The sequence below is a fragment of the Sorex fumeus genome, unplaced genomic scaffold (assembly GCF_029834395.1).
Source record: "Sorex fumeus unplaced genomic scaffold, SorFum_2.1 ptg000073l, whole genome shotgun sequence".
Lineage (NCBI taxonomy): Eukaryota > Metazoa > Chordata > Mammalia > Eulipotyphla > Soricidae > Sorex > Sorex fumeus.
Window position 1 is genome coordinate 17,033,785 of NW_026606130.1, and position 17,147 is coordinate 17,050,931.

Consider the following 17,147-nt stretch of genomic DNA (forward strand, 5'->3'; position numbering starts at 1 on the left):
AAAACCTTCCTTGATATTGAAGCAGGCAGGCAGGTAGATAGGGATGGGATCCCCATGGCAATGAACTCTTGGGAAGTAATAATACCAACTAGGTATAATTTACTAGCTAGTAATAATACCAACCAAATAATATTATTAGCTAATAACAATATAGCTAGTGATATTAATCATTACTATTGGTCTATCGTTTGTCTATTATTTATTAATAGCAATGTTACTGTCACTGTCACTGTCCTACCGTTGTTCATTGATTTGCTCGAGCGGGCCCAGTAAATCTCCATTGGAGACTTTGTTGTTACTGTGTTTGGCATATCGAATACATCACGGGTAGCTTGCCAGGCTCTGCTGGACTATTATTATATAGTATATATATTTAGTATATATTATTATATAGTATGTATGGTTTTAGGTAATGTAGAGAGCCAGAGAGATAGTTAAGAGATTAAGGGGTATGCCTTGAATGCAGTCAACCCAGGTCCTATGCCTGGCACTACATATGGTCCCCTGAGCACTTGCATATGGGATCCCATGAGCACCACCAGGAATGACCCCTGAGTAGAGAGCTAGTAGTAAGCCCTGAGCAACACCAGATGTGGCGCAAAAACAAACAAAAACATTTTTAAAAAAACATTAAATAATGTAGGAAATAAATTCAATCTCATCATAAGATTGGCAAAATTTTCTGTTTGGCTAGTTCTTTTTGATTTGCCATAATAAACTTATTTCTCCTACTCCCTAAATATTTTTTATAGCGATTACCTTAAAAATTGCAACTTCTAGGTGCAGAGCATCAGAAAAAGCAGGATGGTATTACAAGCTAATAATATTGTTAGCAGTGGTATTATTAGTAGTAATATTACTAGTAATAGTAATGTATAATAATGCAACTTGTAATATTATTAGCTAGTAATAATATCAACTATAGCACTGTAGCACTGTCCTCCCATTGTTCATCGATTTGCTTGAGCGGGCACCAGTAACGTCTCCAATGTGAGACTTGTTACTGTTTTTGGCATCTCAAATACGCCACATGGGAGCTTGCCAGGCTTTGCCGTGCGGGCAGGATACTTTTGGTAGCTTGCTGGGCTCTCCAAGAGAAGGAATCAAACCCAGGTCGGCCACATACAAAACAAATGCCCTATTAACTAATAATTATTATTATTATATTAGCAACTAAGGCTTTCAGGACCCATCAAGTGCACAGACATTAAGGCCTGATTATGTCCTTTACTTTGCAGAACAGACCCAGAAGGCTGGATCCTCTTCTGAGAGAAGCTCTAACAGGAACAAAGGCCAGAAAAGAATTTCAAAGGTCATCAACCACCCTCAATTCTACCCTTTGTCAACCAACCTAGCAATGGACTCTTACCTAGGTAAAAAGCTCCATGTGTGGAAGCTTGGGAGAAGCCCTATAAAAGCCTACTTAAACAAAGAAATTTCCGGCATAAACTGCCCAAGCCTATGTGCTCCCTGTGCTGCTGAGCACATGTGGTGCCCAAGCACTTGTGTCCTCCACATCTCCCCTTTTGAGATGTGTACTTTCATATGGATGTAGGCAGGCAAGTAGATAGAGAAGATCCCCCCACCACATACACACCACCACCACCACCACCACAGCAATGGCAATTAATTTCCTGGGAAATAATAATATTAATAGCCGTGAAACTGCAAAGAGTCAACTTTGCAGAAAACAGAAATGAAGGCCTGATAAGACTTTTCATCTGGCACCAGCAACACACCCAGAGAAGCTGGACCCCACTCCAGGAGAAGCTCCAGCAGAAACAAAAGGCCAGGAAAAGTAATTTCAAACAAAACTACAACCACTTCTCTTGGCAAACTCCCTAGCAAGGTGGGAGGTTTACCTAGGTAGAAACCCCATGTTGGGGCAGGTTGAGAAAACTAAAAAAGCCACCTTGAACAAAGGAAGAGTGCATATGCTCACCAAGCCCCTGTGCTGCTTGTGCCCACATAACCAAACACATGTGGCACCTGCATCTACCCTCTTGATGTCTACTTCCATACCTTCAAATCTAATGCTGGGATGTTTTTAGGGGTTCTCTCCACCTATGGAAAAGTCTATGTTTTCTCTTGAGCAGGTTACTCTCTCTCACTTTCTCTCTCCTTCCTCTTCCTAAAAACCTCCAAGTAAAATGTGTTTTACTTCACTACTTCTAAAATTCTTTTCTGGGAGGTGAGACAAGAACCCGTAAACTCTGGGTCTCAGGGTGGAAGACGCAGATCAGGAGACAGTGACCATCTCTCTCCTCCCGGCCTCACTTAAGTCACCCATGGGGCTCACCAACTTCAATACCTTCATACTTAAATGCTGGGATATATACTAGGCCTCTTTCTCCATTCTTGGAGAAGCCTAGGTTCTAGGTTCTCTCTTGAGCACTATACTCTCTCTCTCTCTCCTATCCTCCCTCTCTCTCTCACCCTCCCTCCATCCCTTACTCCTCTTCTTCAGAACTTCCAAATATAACCTATGTTAACTATACTGATCCTTTCCTCCTGAAATTCTTTTCCATGAGGGAAAGGTGAGAACCCAAAAGGCGTGAGTCAAGTTTAAAGTCTAGGACTGACTTTCCTTTCCTGAAAGGAGCAAGCCTCAGAGCAGACTCATCAATCCTATATTTCCCCAGTCATTCCCCTAGTGGGAGAAGTGGGTGGACCTGGAGAAAGTTGAAGATCCCCTTCTGGAGGCTGCCACCTCTCTCATCCCCACTTTATATAAGTCACCAAGGTACTCCACTGAGCTTCCTTTATACACACATCCTTAGGTTAAGTACTGACCAGTACTGACCATCAAACAGCCATAACTGCATGACTACTATCCAAGAGTCAGGCACCCTACAGCTCCTGCCCCCTCCTTCTGCCAAACCCCTATCTTATGGTCACTGCTCTTGGAACAATAAATTGCCTCTTGGATACCAGGGGAGCAGTGGGGGATTCAAATATGACACAGTGTACACATATACACACTCCAGGTTGCTAGTGGCCATCATACTGACTTTCTAGGCAGTTATGGATAGAACAACACTTTCTCCCAAAGCCTGTGGCTTCAGCTTGAAATCACCAGCTTCAGAAAGCCAAACCTGCAGTCCACAAAGGCCAAAATGCAGGAGATTTCTCCAAAAAGAGATTACCTTCCTCACTTAACCACTGATTATGGGCCAGGTGGCCTGACAAAACTATCAAACAACCCCCAAAGATTGTGATGCAGGAACAGTGTCAGAAGTTCTCTGTGTTTGTCCATGATTCTCAAATTCTTCAATATTTTCAAGAATGAACATACTGAAAGAAGAAGCCTCAGTTTCCCCTTATCAGTGAGAGAGAAAGTCATAGTTTCTTCTTTCAAGATTTTCCAACTCTCCCCCATCAACCTGACACACATTCCACCCCCAAGGTTCTGTTTCATCATTCCCAGGGCTTCACAAAAACATAAAACTCTGCTCTAGTGTCTAGGCTGGTGATAAAAGAGAGATGATTGACAATTAGGCCTTGAAGATTTGTTTCCTCTTGCCAGTAAAGAGGAAGTCACAGTTATCTCTTGCCACCTTTCCCCCATCGACTTGATAAACATTTCATTCCCAAAGTCCTGCCCCAGTGTTCCTAGAGATTTCCAAGACCATAAAACTCTGTCCTAGAGCCTAGGCCCACAGGTAGACTAAGATAAGGGGCAAGAATGCTCAGCTAGACATCCTTGTGATTTTCTGGCTTCTTTTGTAAATATTTTCCAACCGACAAGAAATGCCAGGACCCCTTAAAAAGGCCTACACAAAACTCCCTTATCTTGTTTTTTAATTTAAAAATTTTTTTTATTTTATAAAGTAGTTCACAATATTTGATTACATTTAATATTCAAACACCAATCCCACCACCATGACACCTTCCTACCACATTTCAGATGCTTCCATCCTGAACCCCAGCCCCTGCCCCAAAGCGAACCAAAATAATTTATGTTGTATTGCTTGTTATGAAAAACTGCTGAAAATGCTACAAAAAAGTTTATTTAGAGGAAAGAGTATGAAGATTATTGTATTTCACCCGGTGCTAATAAGCCCATCTATAAGAGATCACTAACATGTTGTTAAAGGTTGAAACGTGTGTGTGTGTGTGTGTGTGTGTGTATTATATACACTGTATTATAGCACTGTAGCACTGTCCTCCCGTTCATCGATCTGCTCGAGTGAGCACATATATATCTGTAAAAAAAAATAAAAATTCCCGCTAGGATTGGTTGCCTCTTTAAACCCCATCAAATGTGGTGCAGTACTTTTGGAGTATGGGTGATGTGAGGTGTGAGCTGTCGCGCTATCCAGGAATAGGTTCATTTGTGGGTGAGGCTCGGCCTGAGCATGTGGAGAGCGGCCGTGAGCATGGCAGCGGTTACTCAACCGTTCTGGAGGTTTTCGGCTTCCAGGGTTGGGTCCCTTGGGGCAGGGAGGAGTCTCACCCTCCTCCCTTGGAGCACCCCAAGTGAAGTAGCCTGGCGTGGGGTCCAGCAGCATGGTTATGGTAAGTTTCATATTATGCTCCCTTCCAGGAGAGAACATGCAATCTGGATGGTGGCCAATGACGAGATTATCTGGCACCAGCCATAGGTGGCTTATGGGTGTGACTGCTGAGTTGCCAGTAAAGTAGGGGTACACTGTCAGAGAATCCCTGTTCCCAGTTCCATTGAACGCAGAGTTCTCAGTCACACATACCTGGGTTTTCTGCGGATTATTCACTCATGGGTGAGGCTCAGCCAGAACATGTGGAGAGCAGCTGTGAGTGTGGCAGTGGTTGAGTTCTGGAGGTTTTCAACTGCCTGGGCTGGGTCAACTCTCGTACCTTAACTTAGTCTGATACTAAGTTCCTCCCCACTTGGAAGGCTCCTTTTTATTCCTGAAAATACTGAAGAACCTGGGAATCAGGAATGAACACAAAGGCCTGGCACTGTCACTTCTGCCTCTTCTGCATCAATAATGAGCAGTAAAAATGCTCAGACTCATAGTTAAGAAAGTAGCAAAGTTTACTGAAAACTAGAAGACAAGGGGAAAGTATATCCCCTAGTGGGGAGGAACTTAGCATAGAACTAAGTTAGCTAAGGCGCATTTTGGTGGTGGGATATAGGAAACCTAGGTCTTTGTATTACAGAAAATACAGGAAATTAAATATAAAGGTTTTCTGTGTAGGCCCTTTTAAAAGAAAATTGAGCTCTTTTCATTTGCTATCCATTGGCAAGAATGCTATAGAGAATGGAAGTATCTGATAGATACTTGTCTGGTCATCTACCTTAGCCTGCCCATTGTCTTAGCCTCCTATGAGACTAAGCTTTGGGGAAGAATTTTGTGTTATACTGATTGTTAATTTTCTGTTATAAAAATGAGGCCAGTAATTTGCAAGAAGACAAAAATGGGACTGCTCTTTAGCAGCTACCAAGGGGAAACAGAGTCTTCCTTTTTGAACTGGGTCCCAAGAGGGTTGGACTGGACAGGACAGAATTGTTCACAAAGAAATATCACAGGGAATATGGAAAGGGAACAGTTCCCATTTTGTGCGGATCCTCTGGCAGACTGAGTGACAGTTGATGGTAGTAATGTAGGTGTTGTGGCAGTAGAGGTGAGGGTCAGAAGTGGTAGAGATGGCCTGGAAGCCAGCCTCACATGCGGGAGGGAAAGGCAGACGAGATAGAGAAGAGACCATCAAACAAAGGATGCTTGGAGGCCTCGCTAATGATAGGAGATGCATGCTGAAAGTAGACTTTAGACCAAACACGAAGGCCACTTAATATCTGTATTGCAAACCAAAACACCCAAAAGGAGAGAGGGAGTAAAAGGGAATGTGCCTGCCACAGAGGCAGGGGTGGTGGGGGGTGGCAGGAGGGATACTGGGAAGATTGCCAGTGGAGAAGGGGCGCTGGTGGAGGGATGGGTAGTTGACTATTGTATTACACTTTGTATTGTATTGTATTGTATTGTGTTGTATTACACTTACTATTATATTGTATTGTATTACACTTACTATTACACTTTAATGATTACATAATCATTAAAGTGTATTTTACGAAAGTCTGTAATTGTATCTCACGGTGTTCCATTAAAAATTTTAAAAAAGTGGTGGAGAGGTTGGAAGGCTAATATAGTGTTGCATAGTTGTCTGTGTTGTCGGACTAGTACAAAGTGCAAGAGGGCCATAGTCATGTGAGTTTGGTGTAAAATTCAGATTTGATGGAGGCCTGAGCAATAGAGTCAAAACATGTGGTTATGATATACTCACCGTGTGTGTGTAAATGTGTGTATAATAAATTGGATCTTATATAAAGGGAAGCATTGGTGTTGTGAAAGACCAACTGATCCCACTCTCTTGAGAAAGAGGCAAACTGTATTTGATCCCGTGCCCAGAATGTGAGCTCCATTGAGAGATAAGATAGACCCATGTTTGCATAGCAGAAAAGCAGGATGTGTGTCATGTGGTAGGATTTCTTGAAGGGGTTATCTCTGTTCCGGTCAATCAGAATATGCACTATCAAACTAGTTAAAGGAAACTTTAGGCTTGTCCCAAAGGAGTGCCCAAGTTGGTGGTGCAGTCATCAAAATAAGAGGTTAAGCAAGCTTAAACAGTCTTAGAGATTGGCCACAAAATAGTACCTGATTTGGTGCTGCAGAAGCCCTGTCCTGGGTGAGCCCTGCCCTCTGAAATTGAGATTGCTTTAGCTTCATACTTTGGTCCTTTTTCCCTACCTTGCTGCCAAACTACTAATGAATCTATATACTTAAGTGCCTACAACAGCCACAGGCCTGACAGTCTACATCAGACTGCCAACCAGCTGCTAGCTCTTACAAGACTTCATTGTACTCTACTTTGGCTTCAGTATCCCTCTCTCCTCTTCTTCACAACACCTCTCTTTCTCTTTCTTTCTATGAGCCCCATTACTAGTTCCTACCTTCTAGTTTTCCAAAATGAGTGTCTCCTGTCCAGTTAGCTTCCTTGAAAGTCATCCACCTAACCTCCCTTTCCTCGTTTTGCCAATCCTTTCCCCCAGCCATCCTAGTTGAATTCATCTAGCTCTTTGCACATCTCATCCTGGTCTCCTCAGGTGAACTTGAGGAAATTTGAAGTAAGGATTAAATGGGGGAAGGGGAGCAGTATAAGTGAAAAGGGTAATATCATTCCTGGTGCACAACACAACACAGTGGACTGTGAAAATCCCAGTCATTTGTCACTATTCTCTGTGAGAGCCATTTTGAAGTAGCCCTAACATTTCTTAGCTTTCTTCCCAGGGTCAGCTTAGACCTGCCCTGGGGTCCAGGTCTCTTGATAGAGTGAACTTCCTGGAGAGGCAACGGTGTTGCTGGCTTTCTGGAAGACACTGAAGATTACCTATAACTCCCAGACCAACAGTCAGCCAGGTTCTACCTTGCCCCCCAAAACCCAAAGACTGCCCTTGATCTGAAACAATGTCCACAAGATGGCACTGTGGATATACATAAGACCTGGTCCCTTTCCCTCCCCCCATTCCCTGTCCAGACTCCCACTGTCAGATTGCACAAATTAAAAAAAAAAATTTTTTAAATCCATCAATGGAAAACCTTTTAAAATAATGATAGCAAAGATTTAAATAAGTAAAGCATAGTTACTCATAAAATCAGATCTAAATATACAGAAAATTAGATCTATGGATTTTTAACTGTCAGTGCTGTCTGCCAAGACTATCAAGGGGCTGGCTGGTTGAGCTGTCAGGGCTCTGCCCTGGGTAGACTTCCCCCAGATCCTTCCCTGTGGAGCATATATGGGCCAAGCAACAAGCAAAAGGTGGTGGAGTCCTATAGACAAGCAATGAAGCTCTAGACTCCGGAGACATACAGCAGGTAGCCCTAAAGACCTCCAGGACTGTTACTGACCCTAACCCAGGTCAGACATTTTGGGTTACCCTGTGAAAGCAACTCCCCAAGCCCTGACTGCAGTCACCAGAAACATTTTCTGGGGCAGTCTCTTTGGGGGAGTTCTGAGTGGGATGTCTAGATCAGGGTGTCAGGTTCCCAACATGTCACAATTCTCGATGCTTATAAGAGTTGGGTGATTTGTTCAAGTCATCTGTCACTACTGTCTGTGACAGCCATTTTCAAGTACCCTAATGTTTCTTAGCTTTCTTCCCAGGGTCAGCTTTGACCTGCCCTGAGATCCAAGTCTCTTGATATGATGAACTTTCTGGACAGGCAATGGTGTCGCTGGCCTTCTGGGGGACACTGAAGATTACCTATCCCTACCAGACCAACAGTCAGCCAGGTCCAACCCTGCCCCAAACAACCCAAACCCTGCCCTTGCTCTGAAACAAAGTCCACAAGATGGCACTGTGGATATACAGAAGATCCGGTTCGTTCCCCTCCCCCCCATTCCCTGTCCAGACTACCACTGTCAGCTGGCACAAATTTAAAAAAAAAAAAATCCATCAATGAAAAACCTTTAAAATAATGATAGCAAAGATTTAAATAAGTAAAGCATATTTAATCATAAAATCAGATCTAAATATTCTAAATGTCAGTGCTTTCTGACAGCTTCTGCCTGACAGCTTCTGCCAAGACTATCAAGGGGCTGGCTGAGCTGTCAGGGCTCTGCCCTGAGTAGACTTCCCCCAGTTCCTTCCCTGGGTAGCAAATATGCGCTAAGCAGCAAACAAAAGATGACGTGGTCCAATAGACAAGCAAGGGTTGTTCCTGACCTTAAACCAGGTCAGCCATTTTGAGTTAGCCCTGTGAAAGCAACTCCCCAAGAACTGACTGCAGTCACCGGAAACATTTTATGGGGCAGTCACATCAGGGGAGTTCTGAGTGGGATGTCTAGATCAGGGTGCCAGGTTCCTCACAAGTCACAATTCTCCCTGGTTGTAGGAGTTGGGTCATTTGATCAGGTCATCTGTCACTACTGTCTGTGACAGCCATTTTCAAGTAGCCCTAATGTTTCTTAACCCTCTTCCCAGGGGTCAGCTTTGACCTGCCCTGAGATCCAAATCTCTTAATATGATGAACTATCTGGAGAGGCAATGGTGTAGCTGACCTTGTGGGGAAGACTGAAGATTATCTATCACTACCAGACCAACAGTCCACCAGGTCCAACACCCTGCCCCAAACAACCCAAACCCTGCCCTTGGTCTGAAACAATGTCCACAAGATGGCACTGTGGATATACATAAGACCCAGTCCCTTCCCTCCACCCCATTCCCTGTCCAGACTACCACTGTCAACTTGCACAATTAAAAAAAAAATCCATCAAAAAAAACTTTTAAAATAATGATAGCAAAGATTTAAATGATAAGTAAAGCATATTTACTCATAAAATCAGATCTACATATTCAAGAAAATTAGATCTATGTATTTTTAAATGTCAGTGCTGTCTGACAGCTTCTGCCAAGACTAGGCACTGGCTGAGCTGTCAGGGCTCTGCCCTGGGTAGACTTCCCCCAGTTCCTTGCCTGGGGAACAATATGGGCTAAGCAGCATGATGGGATCCAATAGACAAGCTTTGAAACTCTGGAATCCGGAGTCATACAGCAGGCAGCCCTGAAGACCTCCAGGGCTGTTGCTGACCCTAACTCAGGTCAGCCTTTTTAAGTTGGCCCCCCTGTGAAAGCTAGTCTCAAAGCCCTGAGTGCAGTCACCAGAAGCATTTTCTTGGGCAGTCTTTTAGGGTGGTTCTGAGTGGGATGTCTAGAATTAGGGTGCCAGTTTCCCCACGAGACACAATTTTCACTGCTTGTAGGAGTTTGTACAGTTGGTCGGGTCATCTGTCACAACTGTCTGTGAAAGCCATTTTGAAGTAGCCCTAATGTTTCTTAACTTTCTTCCCAGGGGTCACCTTTGACCTGCCCTGGGGTCCAAGTCGATTCACAGGGTGAACTTTCTGGAGAGGCAATGGTGTAGCTGGCCTTGTGGGGAACACTAAAGATTACCTATCACTACCCTACCAATAGTCAGCCAGGTCCAACCATGCCCCAAACAACCCAAACCCTGCCCTTGCTCTGAAACATTTTCCACAAGATGGCACTGTGGACATAAATAAGACCCGGTCTCTTCCCCTACCCCCATTCCCTGTCCAGACTACCACTGTCAAACTACAAAAGTTAAAAAAAAAAAAAATCCAACAGTATAAAACCTTTTAAAATAATGATAGCGAAGATTTCAATGATAAGTAAAGCATATTTATTCATAAAATCAGATCTACATATTCAGAAAATTATATCTATGTATTTTTAATTGTCAGTGCTGTTTGACAGCTTCTGCCAAGACTATCAAGGGGCTGGTTGAGATGTCAGGACTCTGCCCTGGGTAGAGTTCCCCTGGAGTCATACAGCAGGCAGCCCTGAAGACCTCCAGAGCTGTTGCTGACCCTAACTCAGGTCAGCCATTTTGGGCTAGCCCTGTGAAAGAAACTCCCCAAGCCCTGACTGCAGTCACCAGAGGTATTTTCTGGGACAGTCTTTTCAGGGGAATGCTGAGTGGGATGTCTAGAATCAGGGTGCCAGGTTCCTCACAAGTCACAATTTTCACTGCTTGTAAAAGTTTGTACATTTGCTCGGGTCATCTGTCACAACTGTCTGTGACAGCCATTTTCAAGTGGCCCTAATGTTTCTTAACCCTCTTCCCAGGGGTCAGCTTTGACTTGCCCTGGGGTACAGGTCTATTCACAGGGTGAACTTTCTGGAGAGGAAAAGGTGTAGCTGGCCTTGTGGGGAACACTAAAGATTATCTATCACTACCCTACCAACAGTCAGCCAGGTCCAATCCTGCCCCAAACAACCCAAACCCTGACCTTACTCTGAAACATTGTCCACAAGATGGCACTGTGGACATACATAAGACCTAGTCTCTTCCCCTCCCCCCATTCCCTGTTCAGACTACCTCAGTAAAGTAAAAGGTAAAAGCCCTCCCACTGATTATCAATTTGCTGGAGCTGGCCCAGTAACATCTCCAATGGAGACTTTGTTGTTACTGTGTCTGGCATATCGAATACCTCACGGGGAGCTTGCCAGGCTCTGCCGTGCGGGCGAGATACTCTCGGTAGCTTGCCAGGCTCTCCGAGAGGGGCGGAGGAATTGAACTCGGGTCGGCCATGTTGGCTGCGTGCAAGGCAAACGCCCTACTGCTGTGCTATCGCTCCAGACTACCTCAGTAAACTTATAAAAGTTAAAAAAAAATCCAACAGTGTAAAAACTTTTAAAATAATGATAGCAAAGATTTCAATGATAAGTAAAACATATTAACTCATAAAATCAGATCTACGTATTTTTAAATGTCAGTGCTTTTTGACAGCTTCTTCCAAGAATATCAAGGGGCTGGCTGAGCTGTCAGGACTCTGACCTGGGTAGAGTTCCCCTGGAGTCCTGCAGCAGGCAGCCCTGAAGACCTCCAGGGCTGTTGCTGACCCTAACTCAGGTCAGCCTTTTTGGGTTAGCCCTTTGAACGCTAGTCTCAAAACCCTGAGTGCAGTCACCAGAAGCATTTTCTGGGGCAGTCTTTTCGGGGGTGTGCTGAGTGGGATGTCTAGAATCAGGGTGCCAGTTTCCCCATGAGACACAATTTTCACTGCTTGTAGGAGTTTGTACAGTTGGTCTGGTCATATGTCACAACTGTCTGTGACAGCCACTTCAAGTAGCCCTAATGTTTCTTAACTTTCTTCCCAGGGGTCACCTTTGACCTGCCCTGGGGTCCAGGTCTATTCATAGGCTGAACTTTCTGGAGAGGAAATGGTGTAGCTGGCCTTGTGGGGAACACTAAAGATTACCTATCACTACCCTACCAATAGGCAGCCAGGTCCAACCATGCCCCAAACAACCCAAACCCTGCCCTTGCTCTGAAACATTGTCCACAAGATGGCACTGTGGACATACATAAGACCCGGTCTCTTCCCCTACCCCCATTCCCAGTCCAGACTACCATGGTCAAACTACAAAAGTTAAAAAAAAAAAAAATCCAACAGTATAAAACCTTTTAAAATAATGATAGCGAAGATTTCAATGATTAGAAAAGCATATTTACTCATAAAATCGGATCTACATATTCAGAAAATTATATCTATGCATTTTTAATTGTCAGTGCTGTTTGACAGCTTCTGCCAAGACTATCAAGGGGCTGGCTGAGATGTCAGGACTCTGCCCTGGGTAGAGTTCCCCTGGAGTCATACAGCAGGCAGCCCTGAAGACCTCCAGAGCTGTTGCTGACCCTAACTCAGGTCAGCCATTTTGGGTTAGCCCTGTGAAAGCAACTCTCCAAGCCCTGACTGAAGTCACCAGAAGCATTTCCTGGGGCAGTCTTTTCGGGGGAGTTCTGAGTAGGATGTCTAGAATCAGGCTGCCAGGTTCCTAACAAGTCACAATTTTCACTGCTTGTAAAAGTTTGTACATTTGCTCGGGTCATCTGTCACAACTGTCTGTGACAGCCATTTTCAAGTGGCCCTAATGTTTCTTAACCCTCTTCCCAGGGGTCAGCTTTGACCTGCCACAGAGTCCAGGTTTATTCACAGGGTGAACGTTCTGGAGAGAAAATGGTGTAGCTGGCCTTGTGGGGAACACTAAAGATTATCTATCACTACCCTACCAACAGTCAACCAGGTCCAATCCTGCCCCAAACAACCCAAACCCTGACCTTACTCTGAAACATTGTCCACAAGATGGCACTGTGGACATACATAAGACCCGGTCTCTTCCCCTACCCCCATTCCCTGTTCAGACTACCACAGTAAACTTGCAAGTAAAAGTAAAGTAAAGGCCCTCCCATTGATCATCAATTTGCTCTCCATTGGAGACTTTGTTGTTACTGTGTTTGGTATATGGAATACTTCACAGGGAGCTTGCCAGGCTCTGCCATGCGGGCAGATATACTCTCAAAAGTAAAAAAAAAAAAAATCCTACAGTATAAAACCTTTTATAATAAATGATAGCAAAGATTTCAATGATAAGTAAAACATATTTACTCATAAAATCAGATCTACGTATTTTTAAATGTCAGTGCTGTTTGACAGCTTCTTCCAAGAATATCAAGGGGCTGGCTGAGTTGTCAGGACTCTACCCTGGGTAGAGTTCCCCTGGATTCCTACAGCAGGCCAACCTGAAGACCTCAGGGGCTGTTTCTGACCCTAACTCAGGTCAGCCTTTTTGGGTTAGCCCTGTGAAAGCAACTCTCCAAGCCCTGACTGCAGTTACCAGAAGCATTTTCTAGGGCAGTCTTTTTGGGGGTGTTCTGAGTGGGATGTCTAGAATCAGGGTGCCAGGTTTCTCACAAGTCACAATTTTCACTGCTTGTAAAAGTTTGTACATTTGCTCAGGTCATCTGTCACAACTGTCTGTGACAGCCATTTTCAAGTAGCCCTAATGTTTCTTAACCCTCTTCCCAGGGGTCAGCTTTGACTTGCCCTGGGGTCCAGGTCTATTCACAGGGTGAACTTTCTAGAGAAGCAATGCTGTCCCTGGCTTTGTGGGGAACACTAAGGATTACCTATCACTACCTAGTCAGCCAGGTCCAACCCTGCCCCAAACAACCCAAACTCTACACTTACTCTGAAACATTGTCCATAAGATGGCACTCTGGACATACATAAGATCCGGGCTCATCCCCTCCCCCACATTCCCTGTTCAGACTACCACTGTCAACTTGCAAAAGTAAAAAAAAAAAAATCCAAAAGTATAAAATCTTTTAAAATAATAATAGCAAATTTTTCAATGATAAATAAAGCATATTTACTCATAAAATCAGATCTACATATTCAGAAAATTAGATCTATGGATTTTTAAATGTCAGTGTTGTTTGACAACTACAACTTCTTCCAATAATATCAAGGAGCTGGCTGAGCTGTCAGGACTCTGCCCTGGGTAGAGTTCCTCTGGAGTCATACAGTAGGCAGCCCTGAAGACCTCCAGGGCTATTGCTGACCCTAACTCAAGTCAGCCATTTTGGGTTAGCCCCTTGAAAGCAAGTTTCCAAGCCCTGACTGCAGTCACCAGAAGCATTTTCTGGGCCAGTCTTTTCAGGGGAGTTCTCAATGGGATGTCTCGAATCAGGATGCCAGGTTTCTCACAAGTCACAATTCTCACTGCTTGTAGGAGTTGGGTCATTTGTTCAGGTCATCTCTCACTACTGTCTGTGACAGCCATTTTCAAGTAGCCCTAATGTTTCTTAACTTTCTTCCCAGGGGTCAGCTTTGACCTGCCCCAGAGTCCAGGTCTATTCATAGGGTGAAATCTCTGGAGAGGCAATGGTGTTGCTGGCCTTCTGGGGAACACTGAAGATTACCTATCACTACCAGACCAACAGTCAGCCAGGTCCAACCCTGCCACAAACAATCCAAATCCTGCCGTTGCTCTGAAACATTGTCCACAAGATGGCACTGTAGATATATATGAGACCCGGTCCCTTCCCTTCCCCCCATTGCCTGTCCAGACTACCACTATCAACTTGCACAAATTAAAAAAAAAAAAATCCATCAATGAAAAACCTTTTAAAATAATGATAGCAAAGATTTCAATGATAAGTCAAGCATATTTACTCATAAAATCAGATCTACATTTTCAGAAAATTAGATCTATGGATTTTTTAATGTCTGTGCTGTCTGACAGATTCTGCCAAGATTATCAAGGCACTGGCTGAGCTGTCAGGGCTCTGCCCTGGGTAGACTTCCCCCAGTTCCTTGCCTGGGGAGTAAATATGGGCTAAGCAGCAAGCAAAAGCAGGTGGGGTCCAATAGACAAGCATGGAAGCTCTGGAATCCAGAGTCATACAGCAGGCAGCCCTAAAGGCCTCCAGGGCTGTTGCTGACCCTAACCCAGGTCAGCCATTTTAAGTTAGCCTGTGAAAGCAACTCCCCAAACCCTGACTGCAGTCACCAGAAACATTTTCTGGGGCAGTCTTTTCAGGGGAGTTCTGAGTGGGATGTCTAGAATTAGGGTCCAGGTTCCTCACAAGTCCCAATTTTCACTGCTTGTAGGAGTCAGATCATTTGTTCGGGTCATCTGTCACTACTGTCTGTGACAGCCATTTTGAAATAGCCCCATTGTTTCTTAGTTTTCTTCCAAGGGTCAGCTTAGACCTGCTCTTGGATTCAGGTCTCTAGCTATTGTGAATTTTCTGGAGAGGCAATGGTGTCCTGGCCTTGTGGGTGGCACTGAAGATTACCTATCACTACCAGACCAATGGTCAGACAGGTCCAACTCTGCTCCCAACAAAGTAAAACCTGCCCTTACTCTGAAACAAAATCCACAAGATGGCACTGTGGACAAACATAAGACCCAATCTCTTCCCCTCCCCCCCCATTCGCTGTCTTTACCACCACTGTCAATTTACACAAGTAAAATTAATAAATAAAAGTTAAAAAATACATCAATTAAAACCCTTTTAAAAAATAATAGCAAAGATTTAAATGATAAGCAAAGCATATTTACCCATAAAATCAGATCTATATATTCAGAAAAATTAGATCTATGTATTTTTAAATGGCAGTGCTGTCTGACAGTTTCTGCCAAGACTATCAAGGGGGTGGCTGAGCTGTCAGGGCTCTCCTGGGTAGACTTCCCCCAGATCCTTCCCTTGGGAGCAAATATGGGCTAAGCAGCAAGCAAAACTTGGTGGGGTCCTATAAAGGAGCATGGAAGCTCTGGACTCCAGAGTCATACAGCAGGCATCCCTAAAGAGCTCCAGGTCTGTTGCTGACCCTAACTCAGGTCAGCCTTTTTGGGTTAGCCCTGTGAAAGAAAATCCCCAAGCCCTGACTGCAGTCACCAGAGGTATTTTCTGGGACAGTCTTTTCAGGGGAATGCTGAGTGGGATGTCTAGAATCAGGGTGCCAGGTTTCTCACAAGTCACAATTTTCACTGCTTGTAAAAGTTTGTACATTTGCTAGGGTATCTGTCACAACTGTCTGTGACAGCCATTTTGAAGTAGCCCTAATGTTTCTTAACCCTCTTCCCAGGGATCAGCTTTGACCTGCCCTGGGGTCCAAGTCTATTCATAGGGTGAACTTACTGAAGAAGCAATGGTGTTGCTGGCCTTCTGGGGAACACTGAAGATTACCTATCACTACCAGATCAACAGTCACCCAGGTCCAACCCTGCCCCAAACAACCGAAACCCTGTCCTTGCTCTGAAATAATGTCCACAAGATGGCTCTGTGGATATACGTAAGACCTGGGTCCTTCCTCTCCCCCAACTCCCTGTCCAGACTACCACTGTCAGCTTGTACAAATTTAAAAAAAAATCCATCAATGAAAAACCTTTTAAAATAATTATAGCAAAGATTTCAATGATAAGTAAAGCATATTTACTCATAAAATCAGATCTAAATATTCAGAAAATTAGATCTATGGATTTTTAAATGTCAGTGCTGTCTGACAGATTCTGCCAAGACTATCAAGGGGCTGACTGAGCTGTCAGGGCTCTGCCCTGGGTAGAGTTCCCCCAGTTCCTTTCCTGGGGAGCAAATATGGGCTAAGCAGCAAGCAAAAGCTGATGGCGTCCAATAGAAAAGCAGTGAAGCTCTGGAATCCAGAGTCATACAGTAGGCAGCCCTAAAGACCTCCAGGGCTGTTGTTGACCCTAAATCAGGTCAGACATTTTGAGTTAGCCTGTGAAAGCAACTCCCCAAGACCTGACTGCAGTCACCAGAAGCATTTTCTGGGGCAGTCTTTTTGGGGGAGTTCTGAGTGGGATGTCTAGATCAGGGTGCCAGGTTCCTCACAAGTCACAATTCTCACTGCTTGTAGGAGTTGGGTCATTTGTTCAGGTCATCTCTCACTACTGTCTGTGACAGCCATTTTCAAGTAGGCCTAATGTTTCTTAGCTTTCTTCCCAGGGTCAGCTTTGACCTGCCCTGGATCCAGGTCTCTTGATAAGGTGAACTTTCTGGAGAGGCAATGGTGTTGCTGGCCTTGTGGGGGACACTGAGAATTACCTATCACTACCAGACCAACAGTCAGTCGGGTCCAACCCAGCCCCAAACAACTCAAACCCTGTCCTTGCTCTGAAACAATGTCCACATGATGGCACTGTGGATACGCATAAGACCCGGTCCCTTCCCCCCATTCCCTGTCCATACTACCACTGTGAACTTGCACACACACACCAAAAAAAAATCCATGAATGAAAAAGCTTTTAAAATAATGATGGCAAAGATTTAAAT

At 44.3% G+C, this 17,147-nt stretch overlaps 1 protein-coding gene across 3 annotated transcripts in view; it reads right to left on the bottom strand.

Moving 5' to 3' along the window:
- The window catches only part of NBDY (negative regulator of P-body association), a 112,730-nt gene that overhangs the window by 59,823 nt on the left and 35,760 nt on the right, over positions 1–17,147 (bottom strand). Inside the window, exon 1 of one of the 3 annotated variants that reach the window (XR_008794616.1) lies at positions 760–811. The exons of the other annotated variants lie outside the window; for them this stretch is intronic. The gene's annotated coding sequence lies outside the window, so the exon portion shown is untranslated. Of the gene's footprint in view, positions 1–759; positions 812–17,147 lie in introns of those variants that run through there. 3 annotated transcript variants of the gene reach the window in all.